Below are 17,128 nucleotides of genomic sequence, written 5' to 3'. Positions count from 1 at the left end.
TGAACTATAATTAGTGGAATCAAATAGAAATTTTTCTACAAGTAAATTTAATTTCGATTCGCCTTTCAACTACCACTAATAAGAGGCGTACACTGCGCGCCAAAGATCTGTCGTGCACTCTGCTCTTCACAACACTTCTGTTCAATTTAAGGCTCCTAGATAGTTGGAAAGAGCTTTACGGGATGTGCGGGATGAATGTGGCCTACTGTGACCACTTTACGACTTGATTTATCCCACGTTTCCAGGAGATAGCAACGCATTCGACTATAAGATGCAATGGCCGAGTCATAGAAGCAGCAAATTTCAGTTCATCAAATACATAGTTGATTAAATAATCCTCCATTTTGCAGTAAGACCGCCTATTACAATTCTCAGTTTCTATTTCGGGCGAACTTAACTTCCCAAGAAAGCAGTGGGCAAGATTGGTAATTTTGCCGAGCGAAATTAAATTAACACTATTTTAAAGCTTTTGAGATATAGAGTTAAAGAAAAAGAGTTTCGCTGAATAAAAAACCTTCACCTTTGAAATGACCTTCAAAAATAAGAGGTTCTCTTTTCGTTTTCTTTTTTGACCTGAAAACATTACCCAACGAAATTTTAAAAAAAAAAGTTTGAACACATTTGGCTGATGTGCCGTATCAACGAATTTATTTTCATGGTCGCAAGAATCTAAAAACGCATTTTAAGTGGTTTTTAAAAAGCTCAACACATGCTATTTCTAGATCCAACAAATTGAAAAAAACAAAGATTTTATTTAACATAAAGGCCATTCTGGAGATGTTATTAAATAAAAAATTGCCTTAATATTAAAAAGGGCCTTCAAAAGTAAATTTTTTTTTTTTTTTTTTAATGGATTTTTTTAAAAAACATTTAAAATGCGTTTTTAGTTTTTTCTGACTATCAAAATGGATTTCTTGACGCAAAACCAGCAAAAATAAATTGTTTAACATTTTTTTAAATTCCATTGGATACTTTTATCCGGCAAAAAAAAAAAAATAAACTTACTATTTCATCCAAAAGGGCCTTTTTTCCTTAACTTTTCTCGTTCTTGAGATATTCGATTTTATCACAAAAAAGCTAATTTTCCACACTGTGCACCGACATTGGTGTTTTGTAAGTAATTATTTATTTCTCATTCTTCTCTTTCTTTCACCCTTCGTTGATCGTGTTTGAGCTTTTTACCAGGTAAGGTCCACCATAGAGGCATGGGGCCCACCTAGCTGTAACTGAATAAGTCAATTCTCACATTGCGATAGTTCCTCAGATTTATTTCCGCACAGAGGTTGATGGTATAAGCTACCGCCTGAAATATGATTGGGTATGTTCCGGTTAGCACGAACATTGGCGCTCTTCTTAAATAATATTGTTTGTGCTATATCATCTATGGGAAGTAAGGTTAGCGAGAGTGCTTGATTTCTCCAGACTTCGGGATAGTTTGGCTTTTTTTGCCAAATGGTTATAGGTTTGCATCTCCCAGCTTCCAAGTAGACGTTTGCCTATCATTAAATCCTTTGTGACTCTGCTTCTGATGAAAGGAAGGATTAAGGTTTTAAGGGGGTTTATGTTGAGTCTTATCTTGGTGCAGCATCGCTTCATTAGGAGAAGGTCTCTATCGAATTTTAATCGCAGAAGGTGTTCGCAAACTTCCCACTTAAGTATGCAAGTATGTTATCCGCATAGTATTGGTAGCGAATTTCATTATCGGAATGTAGCTGAAAAAACTCGTCGTTAGATATTGACTTATTGTTTGAAACTTTTGAGAACCGTATTACTTGCGCCTTCCTCCGCATCGCCAGAGCAAGACTGTTCCTCAAATTGCGGGGCAATAGAACTTACCAAAAGAGCAAACAGCCCAATGGATTGATTGTCAGGTGAAAAGGTCTTTCGCCAGTTTCCAATCTGTAGATTGGAGGAATCTGGAAAGTCTGGGCCAAAGAGCGCGAGCGCCCTGTCACCTTCGCTACTCTTGAAGGCTCCATTTGTATGTAGAAATATAATTACTGTTGTTTCTCTTTCTAGAGCTTCATGAAGCCATGCGCCTGTTACTGTTGAAGAATTGCTTTCACTAAAGGTTTAAAAACTGCCACTTTTAGAATTTCGGATTTCACAATGAATATTTACGTTCATATCCCAAAGGCCGCATTAACGTTCCAGCCTTTCTTATAGAACTTAGAACTAGAACTAGATCTTAGGAGATGAAATGGTTTACTTAGCATGTCATTTTATTTATTATTTATTCTTAAGTTAAGTGTTGTAAAGGTGACCACTCAAAATGGGCAGCTATGCCTTCGAGAGTATGTGTGGAACTTTTCATACCCGCGCTCTGCTATACACAAACCTACACAGAATATGGCATGGCAGCAGATCTGTTAACTTCTAAGAACTCCTAACTTCTTACAAAAAAGAATAAAAAATATCAAAAAAGGATATAAATACTCATTCCTTGAATACATGTCGTTGAGGATGTGATGATTTGTTATTCCCCTATATTGGTTTTTACTTTCGAAGCTAATTAAATTTTAAGAGTTCAAAGACATGAATATAAATTATATTAAAATGGCTTCCAGTGGAATTTTTGACTGATTAATAAGCCAAATATTTGGAAATCCAAAAAATGCTGCATAAAATAGGAAAAGAAAAATGTACTGAGGCGCACAATTTTTCGGGCAGCCAACTTTTCGACTGAGGTTTTGGCTGGTGGTTTATATAATTGTTGGCATAGCTGAAACCAAGTAAGTCGAAAGCGCTTGGGGGACGCTTTTTCAAAAAGTTTTGATTGATTTCAATGTATTCGCAGCATTTTGTGCAAACACAAATATACGAATACATATGTGTAGTGTTAATACTATTTACTATTGTACTTTGTTCATTTTTGTACTTTGTTATTTTTGAAATTATTGAATTAAGTTCTTTTTCAATTTATGTAAATCAAAAAGAAAATTTTTTTATACTTCAGAATTTTTTCTTCTTTGAAATTTAAAATACGTTAAATTAAAAATAAGTTTATATAAAAATAAAATTTTTAAATACGCTACAATTGGCGATCCTGCCAGGAGCAATATAAGAAATTACATTAAGCTGATATATTGATTTTGTACACTTGGTTTGTTGCTCCGCGGTACTAGTCCACAGATGATGAGATGTTACACCAAAATCTTGAAGTGCAATTCGTCGCAATAGTCAGCAGTGAAAAAGAGTAGCACCATTGCGAGCAGCTGGCATATTCCAACACGCACTACTACCACCACCGTTATCACCACCACATGAATCACAGCAGCCGCAACATCAGAAAGCAATATCCCCATTGCCTTTTGTTGAAGATCAGCAATCACAATTAGTAGAGCAACAACAGCAACAGCTTAAAACGCACCAATGTGCATTCAACGACACTAGCACAATTGCCGATATCATTGATGCATCTGCATTAGAAGCAGTCACTGGAGAAGCTATTTTAAGTGATGATATTGCATCAACCAGTTAACAACAACCACATAACCAGCAGCAGCAGCAGCGTTCTCAAGATCAAGAACAGCAACCGGAAAGTTTGAGCGGTGCTCAATGCTCCTCTTTGAGCGTAATAGGAGAAGTTCCAGCTGGTAGTAGCGCATTAACAGAACGAAACAAAACACCTCCAACATCACTGCAGCAGTTGCGACATCAGCAGCGACCGCAGCAGTAGCGCTAACATCAACAACAATCTTAGTTTTACTAGTGAGCTGTATTGTATAACTTTAGCGCTAGTTTTGTTGAAAATAATTAAATACAGAGTTTAATTGTTATTTATTAAATATTACATATATAATATTTAATTTTTTAATTGTAAACTTCCCTTTTCTGAGGTCTTTTGATATTTGCTTAAATTCAAATAATCAAAATGTTTCGTTCACCACAACATGATACACATACATCTACACGAGATAATTTAAATGAAACTCTTATTGATTTACAAAATAGCAAAATAACAAATCCGTATGTCGATCGAAATAGTAATGAGATTTGTGCTACATCGGTCAAACTACCACAATTCTGGACAAGTTGTCCGGAAGCGTGGTTTATTCATGCGGAAATGCAGTTTAGTACCAAAAATATTACACAAGAAACAACAAAGTATGAACATACAATTACTGCACTTCCGCAAGAAGTTATAATAACGATTTTAGACTTTATTCAAAATCCGCCCGAAAATAATAAATTTACCTCACTTAAGAAAATTTTAATTGAAAGGCATTCATTAAGTGAGAATGCGAAATTAGACAAAATTTTATCGGATACTGAAATGGGTGATCGTAAGCCCTCAGAATTTTATCGGTCGCTTGTACTGCTTTCGGGTTCCAATTTTAGTCAAGAAATTCTTAAGAATCTTTGGATGAGGAAGTAACCGAAGAACCTAAGTGTGATTTTAGCTAGTTCTAATTCAAGCAGTATTAGTGAATTGACGAAATTGGCTGATAATGTTTGGGAGGTTATTAGCAAAAGCGAGATAGCTTCAGTTAATGATTTTCAAAATTCAAAAGGTGAAAATGCAGTCATTGCTAATTTGGTTAACACTACTTCTCTTATTTTTAAAAATTTTGAAAAACTTTCTTTGGAATTATGTGAAATGAGGAGGGAAATGAATCAAAATTATTCAAGGTCACGTTCAGTGAATAGGAATCGTTTTAGGAGCCCTTTTAGATATCGATCAAAATCACGCGACAATCCGAATTGGTTATGTAGATATCATTATAAATTTGGAAACAAGGCTAAAAAATGTGAACAACCATGTGCATTTTCGAAAAATAATAGTCCACAAAACTAAAGTCGTCCGTTGTTGCGGCGACAAACAACGGGAATTTGGACATTTCCACACGTCGCCTTTTTATATTTGATAAAACAAACTAACTAAATTTTTTAATTGATAGCGGAGCAGATATTTCGGTACTTCCAGTTTCTAAATTTTTGAATACTAGGAAATCTTCAGATATAATTTTAACGGCAGCTAACGGCTCAACTATTTTTACATACGGGAAGAAACTTTTGAATATTAATTTGGGTTTAAGGCGTGAGTTCCTTTTTACATTTTTGATTGCTGATATTGCGAAGCCGATTATAGGAGCTGATTTTTTGTGTAAATATGGACTTCTTATTGATATTAAAAACAAGTGTTTAGTAGATCCGTTAACAAATCTATCAGTTAATACAATTTCGTACTTTTGCAATGTCCCTCTTCCAAAAATTTTTTTAGTAGATGATCAATATACAAAATTATTGAAGGAATTTCCTTCCCTTATTTCTGAGCCAGATTACTCAAAACCGGTTAAGCATACAACGGTTCACAGACTTGTCACTGAAGGAAACCTTCCTTTTTCTAAGCCAAGGCGCTTGGATCCTATCAAATTTAAAGTAGCTAAAACTGAATTCGATTTTTTGGTAAAAACAGGGATTTGTAGACCATCAAATTCATCCGTGGCATCTCCACTTCATTTAGTACCAAAGAAAGAAGTTAATGACTGGCGTCCTTGTGGTGATTTTAGAAGACTTAATAATGTGACTGTACCGGATTGTTATCCTTTGCCTCATATTCACGATTTTAATATGAACCTTAGGAATAAAAATAAATTTTCAAAGTTAGATTTAGTTAGAGCGTATCACCAAATTCCAATGGCAGAAGAAGACATTTTTAAAACGGCGATTACTACTCCTTTCGGTATGTTTGAGTTCACCCGAATGCCTTTCGGGCTGAGGAACTCAGCGCAAACGTCTCAGAGATTAATCAACGAAGTAGTAGGTAAATTAGATTTTATTTTCGCGTATATTGATGATCTACTGGTTGCAAGTGAGAGTTAAGAACAACATTTAAAGGATCTACGGGTACTTTTCGAACGTTTGTCTGAGTATGGTTTGAACGTCTAACCAAGCAAATGCATTTTTGGTGTTCCAAGTATAGATTTTTTAGGACATTGTTTATCTGAGGTAGGGATACAGCCTTCTGTAAACAGAGTAGAAGCGATTCGCAATTTTGAACGACCGAAGTCAATAAAACAAGCGCAAAAGTTTATTGGTATGGTTAACTATTACCATAGATATATTTCAAAATTGGCTGAGTTTACTGGAGTTATATATGATTTAATTAATAAAACAAGTAAAAAGCGAGACAAAATTTTGGTTTGGGATGACAAATCCATTAAAACTTTTGAATGCATTAAAGAGAAGTTTGCATCTAAGATTTTGCTAAATCATTTTAGTAAAGATGCAAAATTGTCTTTAACGGTAGATGCATCCAATACAGCAATTGGTGGTGTCATACAGCAGCATTTCAATAATAAGTCTGAACCACTTGCGTTCTTTTCAAAGAAACTCTCTCCAGCAGAAATGAAATATAGTGCTTTTGACAGGGAACTTTTAGCAATTTATTTGAATATTAAACATTTTCGGTATTTATTAGAAGGAAGACAGTTTACGGTTTTTACTGACCACAAACCCTTGATTTTTGTTCTAAATTCCAAAACTGAGCGTAGTCCAAGACAGACAAGGCATCTTGAGTTTATTGCACAGTTTACTAGTGACATACAGTATATTAAAGGACAGACCAACATTGTAGCTGACACGTTATCTCGTGCGTTTGAAATAGATGTGATTAAAAATTCAGAATTTAATTTCAAAATTTTACAGAGTGAACAGCAACAGTGAACTTAATAAACTTATTTCTGGACAAACGTTTCGAAATCTTAATTTAATTAAAATTCCTATTCTAAATTTTAATATTTGGTGTGAAGTTTCAGGAGAAAGTCCTAGACCTTTCGTTCCAAATAATTTGCGCAGGACAGTGTTCGATATGTTACATGGAATTGCTCATCCTGGTACCAAGGCTACACGCCGATTAATTGTGAAGAAGTATTATTGGCCTTGTATGAACAAGGAGATAAACATATGGTCAAAAGGATGTATAAGTTGCCAGAAATCTAAAGTTTATCGTCACACAAAATCTCCTGTGAGCACAATTCTAATTCCGAAGAGCAGATTTGAACATATACATTTAGACATTGTTGGACCGCTTCCTGTTTCAAGAGGTTACCGCTACATTTTAACAATTATGGATAGATTTACTCGTTGGCCGGAAGCATATGCTGTAAAGGATATCTCTGCACAGACAGTTGCAAATAAATTTTTTAATGAATATGTTTCGCGTTTCGGTGTGCCTCTAGATATCACGACGGATCAGGGTACTCAATTTACGTCCAAATTATTTTCGGAACTTACTAAATTACTTGGTAGTCATCATATCACAACTTCTTCCTATCATCCTCAAAGTAATGGTATTGTATTGAATAATGAAATTAAAATTATTTCGATTGACAGACTAAAGCCAGCAATAGTTGAAATAACAGAACCACATAACACTAACAACCATATAGTTTCAACAACGACTAAAAAGAAACAAGTTACTTTCAATTTGTATAATAATAACTCTCTGGAAGGGGGAGTATTGTAGTGTTAATACTATTTACTATTGTACTTTGTTCATTTTTGTACTTTGTTATTTTTGAAATTATTGAATTAAGTTCTTTTTCAATTTATGTAAATCAAAAAGAAAATTTTTGATTACTTCAGAATTTTTTCTTCTTTGAAATTTAAAATACGTTAAATTAAAAATAAGTTTTAATAAAAATAAAATTTTTAAATACGCTACATATGTATGCATACACAGAGTCACATATACATATGTATGTCAAATGGAGGCCTCCACACTTCTGTGCTTGAAGCTTTTGGTGGCAGCCACAAGTGGTAAAAAAGTTATTGAAGTTTCTCATGTGTGTGCGAGTGCGACGTTGGCAGTTTTTATTACCTTTTGTTAATTTTTGAATTTTTTGTTTGAACACACACGAGAGTGAATAAAGATTTCGCTGAATTTTTTGATTGATTGATTTATTGATCTCATGCCGCACGTCAGCTGGCGGTGTACTCACGCAATGGCACGCAGTCTCGCCACCAACACAGATGAAATATAAAAGTGTAGGTCGATGCAAAAACATACCTGCATACATATACAGTTTATCACTTCTCTACATAGCGCAATCACTTATTTCTTAGTCTTTCTTCAGTTATTATTTCTACATACTGATTTTTTGAAGAAATTTTTTTTTATTACAAAAACTGGGGGCTAAAAAATATATATTCTCGCCTAAGGCCCTCTCCACAGCGGTGAAGAAACCTGCCTCTAGCTTCCATAAAGAGAATTTGTCAGGGACCGAACATAACAGTTATTGATGAAAACTGTCATGGAAAAATTCACTATGAAGGGAATGTTCTACAACTAAGTGAAGCATACCAATCGATTTCGTTTTACACCGAGACTCAAATTTGAAAATAAATGTTTATTTGCAATTTTTATTCATAATTTAATAAATACCAATTATATTTGATTTTTATATTATAAATCCAAAAAAACAATTATTTTTGATTTTTATATTATATGGCTTAGATAACAGTTATTGAAGAGTTTTATTTATAAAAGTCATCAATAAAAATCAGTCAGTGACTTTTACTTTTAAAAGTCATTAATATAAATCAGTGACCGACATTAATTTTTTAAATCAATCATATAAAAGTCATTAACATTTTTCGCAGTTAAGAAGGTCTTGGAAAACAAAAAGTTTACTACGACTTATTCAAATGACTTTTATAAGTATGATTGAAAAAATAAAGATCAGTGACCGATTTTTATTTATGACTTTTATAAATAAAAGTCTTCGATAACTGTTATTTAAGACATATAATTTAAAAATCAAAAATAACTGTTATTTGCAGATTATTTAAATAAAAATCAAAAAAAAATTGTTATTTTCGATTTATAAAATAAAAGTCAGAAATAACGGTTATTTAAAGAGTAATTAAATAAAAGTCAAAAAATAATTGTTAAAGAGTGATTTTTTTAATAAAAGTTTTAACTGTTACGGTCCCTGGAATTTGTTGATGTTTGCTATCATTGGAGCATCGATACAATATCTCAGGATTCTGTTGAGTGTTAGAGTTTTCCCCCATTTAATCGGGACCCTGATGAGATTTCGAAATAATCTCGTTTGGAGTACAATTCTGCCAGTTTATGGACATATCGGAACAATAACTGATCATCTCATCACTCATCTCCTTTCCTTTAATATTTTCTATATCCAAGAACCCAGAAAAGGACAACGTTGAAATGGCTCAATGATGACCCTGCTTTGAAAGCCCTCTTTCTAGCTGGAATAGTACCATTTATTAGAAGCTTGGAATTGACACGTTTTAGCGAAGGGATTGTTCTAGGATATGTCCTGTTTAAGGTGTCGTACCTCCACTCAAAACATTAAAGTTTTGAAATAGACCAACTAAGATCAACAAATAATTTGGGTCTTACGAAACAAATTCCTCTCGCACCATCCTATCGACCTTCTGCTCTGTTATTATCGTGTCGGAGAGTCAAAATATTTTTGACCCTGTTATTTTTTTATAAAATATCTGGCTTAGCATTCGTATTCTTAAGAGCACAGAGGACTCGTGTGTGTAACGTGGGTACCTGTCAAGAATGGCTCAACACGACGGTGCTCGAAAGCATAGCGGATCAAAGGAATTCGATGATGATCGCCCCGAAAGGCAAGCATTTCGAAATTCATTGGCAGTGCGGATAGGACACAATAGCCATCATGGTGGATCGTACTTTGTGTCCGGCACCCGTTTGCAATGCAACTCCACATCGAGCCAACCTAAGTCAACTATACAAGCATTTGGGTGTTAAACCACAACCATGACCATAACCCCCGAAAGGCTGCGCCGCAAGAACAGATTCGGCTCCTGCTCAATGTGGTACCAGAACTATGTGTCCGATCAGACTTCGTGTTTGCACAATTTTATCAAAACCTAAATGGAATTCAGTACAAAACTTGTGTGAGACTTAGATTAGTTCCAACAATGATATCTTACTTCACTCTTCTTTTCTGATTAATCATAAAATTCCTTGGTTAAAGTATCTTTTCCGGCGGTAGTATGTATTTTGTCCAACACTCAACTCTGCTAAAGTTTGCCTTATAAAAGCACCAAACAGAGGGCCTCTGCGACCAGGTTTAAAGCTCCTTTAAGTAAATTTATAAAAGCGATATCTTTGAATTTTCTTGAAAACCCGCATAAATGGAGCTTCATTTTTCTCCGAAAGCAGCATTCGGAAGCTTTAATACTTGTAATTAGCCATTTCTGTTGAATTTCGAATTCAATGGGCGAATAGTTAAAACTGCAAATTATTATGTCATAAACAGGTCATTATTGTAACGTACGAGCACTGCGTGCGTCAAGACGTTTATTCGTATAAACGCATACATATTTACGTATATTAATGCACATACATATGTACACATTTTATACATACATACATAGGAAAATGTAAATAAAGTTGAAAAGCGAAAGAAAGGGAATGAAGAAAAATTTCAATTAAACAAGCTGGAAGTGATTATTTATTAAACCATCAATTGCATGCCAATCGCACGTAACGATGACAACAACAAGAACAAACACAAAAGTTGCAAGCATTCAACAACTGTATAAACTGTTGTGGGTCACTGTGGCAGAGAAGGGGTTAAATAAAATCAGGATGGCATATGAAAGGAGGCGGTGTCGCAAAATGGCCGAGACGAGGTCGAGTGGCTGGCGAAATGGATATTTTTCACGTACATACAGTGTTTGTTAGTAGTTGTGTGCGTGTAAATGAGAAAAAATCTGCATTTATGCATTTACTAGCTTATATAATAGGAAATAGGAAAAATAATTTAATGATGTTAGATTTTATTTCTGTGCCCATTTCGTTATAGCTCGTTATTTTCTAAGCGAGTTAAGGTATTTAGGCGGTTTAAAACTATGAAATTTTAAACTCTCCTCTCTCCTCCCTCTAAGTTTACCTTAAAAGGTTTCCAGGTATACGACGCGTGAACGTGAAACCTTCTTGGAGGTGCCACGGCTCTCCCTTTTCCATTTAATGAAATTTATTCTGTCTTCCACAAACACTTCCAGGGATATGTGGCAAGAAAAAGTCAATTTGTACAGGAAGTGCCACGCCCATTTTTTTTATAACCCTAATCTTCTTCCATGAATTTAGAATTGATTTTACATACCCCAGTACCAAGTCCCAGTACTCTACCATGAACATCTCTGGAGATATGCAGTATAATACAGTAAATTTGTACGGGAGGTACCATGTCCCCTTTTCGAATAACACAAATTCTTCTCTATGAGTATGGAATTAATTTTGTATACACATCTCGGTGCCAAGTTCCAGTCCTCTGCAATAAACACCTCCAGAGATATGCAGCATAGAAAAATCAATTTGCATGGGAGTTGCCACACCACCTTTTCCAATAACTCTCATTTTTCTCCATGAATATGGTATTAGTTTCACATACATACATGCATACATATGTGTTTCCATACCAAGCTTGAGTGCTTTACCCTAAACATTTGAAGAGATATGCAATATGAAACTTTCAGTCAGTATGGGAGGTGCTACGCCTCTTTTCCAAAAACGTCCATTTTTCTCCGTGAATATGAACATGATTTCACACTTTGTTGGCAAACTGTTAATCTGATTAACGATTAAAATGTTAATCGCCTTTGACGATTAAAATTAATTAGTCGTTATCAACTGTACGATTAATGATAACATTTTTTTAATCGTTAATCGCTGGCTGCGATTACGTTTAATTAATTTAAAACATTAATCGTTAATCCAATTAAAAATAAAATCTGATTAATTTGTCTAGTTTGTCCGAGTTTGAAACCAAACACCAGTTATAGTAATTATTTTGTGTTTTACGCTTATAAAAAGCACGTAATATAAAAAAATAATAATTATTGTTATTAGTAATACATAAACTGGGAACTTTTACAAACCTAGTTTGTAAAACGTTTGTTGGTATACATATATCTTAATGAAAATGCACACCAAATTGCTTAGATTGATGAGGAAACCCGACTTAGCCATACTGGATTAACTTGCTTTGTGTGCACAGGAAAATTCCAGCATAACTTTATTAATCACCAAACCTACTTGATCAAATTAAGAGTTAATGATTAAAAATGTATTTTTTAATCGCGGTTCGGTTAACTGTTTAGTCGGATTAAAATTAATCATGATTAACTGTAATCAGATTGAATTTAATCGAATTAACTAACTAATTAAAACATTAATCGATTAATGCCAACATTGATTTCACATACATATCACTATACCAAGTTTCAGTTCTCTCCCACAAATACTTCCAGAGATATGTATGTAATATGAAAATTCCAATTTGTATGGGAGAGGCCTTGAGTTATCGGACTTACTTTCAGTCTAAGACCACCCTTCCGAAATCCGTAGTAAGTGTACTAAATTCCGTTCTGATCGGAAAACCGGTTAAGGAAGTAGCCTATTTTTCAATCCAGGTCATAAACCATCTTTGAGCAAAATTTAATTTTCAAACAGGTGGCAATTCTTAAAAAAGTAGCCTATAAGCTATCATAAGCTATCTGTGTGCATACTTTCATGCAAATCAGTTCAGTCATTTCCACGTATTAATTTAATTAAAGTTTCCTAATACGTGATAACTCTTAAAATAGTAGCCTATTTTCCAACATAGGTCATAAGCTATCTCTGTGCGAAATGTCATGCAAATCTGTTCAGTCGTTTCCGCGTATTAATTTAATTAAAACTTTTTTAACAGGTGGCAACTCATCCAAAAAATTTGCCTATTTTCCACTGTAGGTCATAAGCTATCTGCTTGCAAAATTTGATGCAAATCCGTTCAGTCTTTTCCACGTATTAATTGAATTAAACTTTTTTGGCAGGTGGTAACTCTTAAAACAGTAGCCTATTTTTCAACCTAGCTCATAAGCTATCTGTGTGAAAACTTCCATGCAAATCAGTTCACTCATTTCCGCGTATTAATTAAATTAAACACTTCTAACAGGTGGCAACTCTTAAAAAAAGTAGCCTACTTTTTAACCTAGGTCATAAGCTATCTATGTGCAAAATTTCATGCAAATCCGTTTAGTCGTTTCCGCGTATTAATTTAATTAAACTTTTTTAACAGGTGGCAACTCTTAAAAAAAAACAGCCTATTAACCAATCTGGCCCATAAGCTATCTGCGTACAAAATTTCGTGCAAATCCGTGCAGTCGTTTCCGCGTGATGATTTCCCAAACATCCAAACATACAAATTTTCACATTTATAATATTTATTAGATGTACGTGCAGTTGACTGATTGAACTACATGAATGCGACGCGTGCACGCTTAAAAGCTAACAAAAACAAATACAAATACGAAAATTTCCAAAAAGTAAATAAAAACTGACGGAAAATTCAAGCACAACAGCATGCGGTAACGCCTCAAACGCAATATTGTCGCCAAACAGCGACGCATTGCAATGGCAGTGCTTTAAAATTCGCTGCTTTGCTTTAGCTTTTTGTGTGTGTGTGTGTCGAGATGTGTGTGCGTGCGCGCGTTTACTCTGTTTTCAAACGTGGTGGAAAATTCAATTTCAACATTTTTTCGCTTGTTGAACCTTTGCGTCAAAGTGACGAGCTGCGGCGTTCACGAGCATGCAGACACATATGTATGTATACATACATACGCATACAGCCGAGAAGCAACGCAGAAAATTACTTGCCGATGGGAAAATCGGAGCCACTACGAGTTAATGGCGATTTTGCAAAATTTGGATGAGTTGGACAGTGATAATACAAGCAGCATTAGCAATAACGTTTTAATTACCATTTCTATAACTATTATCATTACCATAACTATTATCATTACCATTACTATTACCATTACCATTATGATTACCATTACCATTACTATTACCATTACCTTTTTGATTACCATTTTCATTGTCATTACCAGGACCAATACTTCTAAGAACTGCCAATATCAATACCATTACCATTAGTATTACCATAACTATTACCATGACCATTACCAATACTATTATCATTATCATTACCATCAACATTACCATTACATTACCACTATTAAAACTATCAGTACTATTACATGAGTATTGCATGTAGACAAATATACATACATACATCGGTGGTCCTCTGCAATATCGACACAATTCAAATTTAACCTCGTTGTACTGTTAAGTAGCGCAATTCGCTAATACACTTATAATACATATCTAGTCCTTGCTACTTACTGTAGTAATCCCTACTGCTTACTTTGTTAAGGATTAGAAATGAATTTGGCAAGGACTGGAGAAATTAACTACTTAAAAGTAGTAAGTGATTGTTTCTTTTTTTGGAATTTTGAGTTGGGTCGTTCTTGCAGAGGACCATCGACATGCAAACAGTATCCATTCCTGCAGGGATATTCTACACACCCGCTTTAGCAGCAGCATAGTGTGGAGAAGCTCACTAAATATTTGAAAAGTGTTTGCCCTTAGTGTTAGTGCGGCTAAAGTGTTTTACAGCGCTTGGTTATCGTTTACGCGCGGATTTTTTATTTTTTTGTTTTGGTTTATTTAACTCTTGTTTTTTTTTTGTAATGCATGCGCAACAGTGTTGTCTGCTACGACATGCAATCAGATTTTTTAATTTGTTTTCCCTCAACTATTTACAACTATTTTCATTTTTTCTCTCGTTGAGTAAGTTAGCGTTGACAGTTGTTGTTGTGTTCTAGTTTGCTTGCTTGAAAATTGAGCTTTTGTGCTAATAATAAATTTTATAAGCTCTGCTCATATATGGATCAAAATATGAATAAAGAAATTAAGTTTAAGTTGTTGTAAAGTATTTCCATGACTTTTAGTAAAAAGTAAAGACACTTTATCCCATTGTTCTTCTGCTTTGGAGTTCTCATTGCTTTATTCGACAGGTCGAGAGTCACACGAAACTGTTGTGCAATGAAGCATTTTCTAAGATGAAACCAAAGGCGATATCCAGCTCATAGTTTAATATTTTAATTTTCTTTCGTAAACATAAGCTACTTGGCAAGTACTTTGAAAATCGTAAGGGATTGCTTGACGTTTTCGAGCTGCCATCATGAAGCCACTCACTTTACCGGGGTCACTTACTAGCTCTTAGAGATGTATGTATGTAAATTCCTAATTCTACCGGAGAATTTTAGTTGCTCTTGAAGCAGGTACGATTATAAGAAGATGCGGTACGTTCATTCGGGGTCCTCTAATATGACGTTTTCTAGGCTCCAACCTGATTTACTCCAAAGTGTCGCATATTTGATGCGTGACCATCGTGTTTAAAATATAGGAGGTCCGAAATGTTGACCTCAAGTGTATGTATCGCTTTTGCTTCACTTCGACTGATTTTTTCTCATCTGCATACATAGAAAGTACAGCATCGAAATTTCCCTTCTTCTTTAAGATAACTTTTACTTTGGAAACTGGATGAATTAAAGCATTTTTGAGCTAGCCTTTTAGTCTTCCCAATGGTAATGATTTCCACTTAAGGGATCATAGATACTTGGTTTGACTATCTCTTAGTATCTATACAGTGCAGTATAGCCTGACTCTAGTCAGTTAAAATACAGTTAGTCTCCTAAATGTATAGGCTATTTTTAAGCTGTGCACCCAAAGTTGTAAGTAGAGTGCCTGCCCTTCCCTTTCGATTGCTTCTAACAATTAACTAGCTTGTCTTATATGAGTACCACACCACAGTGGCGTTGTAGGAATTTAAGTACGTGGCGGATGATTGCCTAGAAACGATGCTCTAGAGTGGGTTTCAACGGGGAAGGTGACTCGACTACATGTGCACTTTTTCACTCAAGACAGATGCGTCTAATGTAAGCTCAGCGAACGCTGGACGAAAAATAGGACGTGTACGAAGGCGGTCAGAGAATCTTATTGGGCTTACAATACCCGAATTCTCAACTCTGGTGCGGGTACGTGATTCATACCGTGGTCTCCCGTCTCACTTAGACAAGATGATCAAGTGAAATCATTTCAATGCGGAATGAAATGTCAGTGACTTTTTGAATATAAGATATATTTTTCGGCAAAAAAGCGATACATTTAGTCCACCGTTTTTCCCAATTTTTTTATTCCATGCAAATATAATATGTATTTACCCAAGGCCCTCAAAATAAGCATTTGTTTCAGTGGTGATCTTTTCGTTCCACCCTTAGCGCCCATATTCATTTTTTTGAGGTTTGGAAACACAAAATAGTCGCAGGGGACTAAATGGGGAAAATATGCTGGATGGGGTAACCGTTCTTAACGCAATGTAGGGATTTTTGTCATGGTGCCTAAACAGGTGTACGGGTACAGCACTTTTTTCTTGTCCAAATGTGATCGTTCTTGCTTCAAAGTATTACATATACACAGGTAATCGTTTTACCATATTCAAGGTAATCGAGGTAAACGAATTCATGACCTTGTTGGCCGACATAACCATCTTGGCCTTTTTGGTGCACGTTCACCTGGAAAACTCCACTAGCTTGATTACTCGTAGGTCTCTGGTGTGGTGTGATGGTTCCATGCTTCCTCCTCTATGGCAACCAAAGAGCGCAAAAACCCGTTCAGATTGCGGCTTAACTTCGCCAAAAACTCTTTTGAAATGGTAGCACGGTTGCGTTTATGGTCGATTGTGAGTGGTAGCCATCGCGCGGATAATTTTATCATATCCAAATATGAATGTAAAATGTTCTGTCGTGGACTTTTTAAATTGCCATTCCTCTGAAACCATCCAACGGTCTAAAAATTAGGCGCGTTGAGCCATCCCTGGCTAACATCAACCATCTACAAAACTCCTTTCATATCGCAAGGTTTCATGGATTAATTTAGAAGGTTCACCTAGCATAAATGCATTTTATAAGGTCCACATAGACTAATTGAAGTCGGCGCTTGTAGCTGTTCCATTTATTAGTACACCCCGCTTGAGTATTTATTTCACCAGCTCGCAAGTAAATAGTTGCTATGATTAACTCTTCTCTGCCCACTTTACACTGTGACATAATATTGATTTATGATCTCAAAATTAACACTTATGTAGCGACAAACAAAGTTTACCGAACCCTGTTGGCACTTTTCGCATTCGCATTTTAAGTTTTACTTCCACATAATTGTATATGCTTCCATACGAGTATGTATGTATATATGTGGGATTGGGATTAAAGACCAGAAGTGGTCGAGTATATT

The 17,128-nt window shown here is 35.1% G+C and overlaps 1 protein-coding gene across 1 annotated transcript in view; it reads left to right on the top strand.

Moving 5' to 3' along the window:
- LOC118742111 (hemicentin-2-like) overlaps positions 1 to 17,128 on the top strand; it is a gene marked incomplete at its 5' end in the record, with an annotated part of 44,231 nt that overhangs the window by 20,573 nt on the left and 6,530 nt on the right.

Source organism: Rhagoletis pomonella, unplaced genomic scaffold (assembly GCF_013731165.1).
Source record: "Rhagoletis pomonella isolate Grant_MI unplaced genomic scaffold, Rhpom_1.0 Rhpom_scaffold_00006, whole genome shotgun sequence".
Taxonomy (NCBI): domain Eukaryota; kingdom Metazoa; phylum Arthropoda; class Insecta; order Diptera; family Tephritidae; genus Rhagoletis; species Rhagoletis pomonella.
This window is presented reverse-complemented; position numbering and strand designations above follow the sequence as displayed.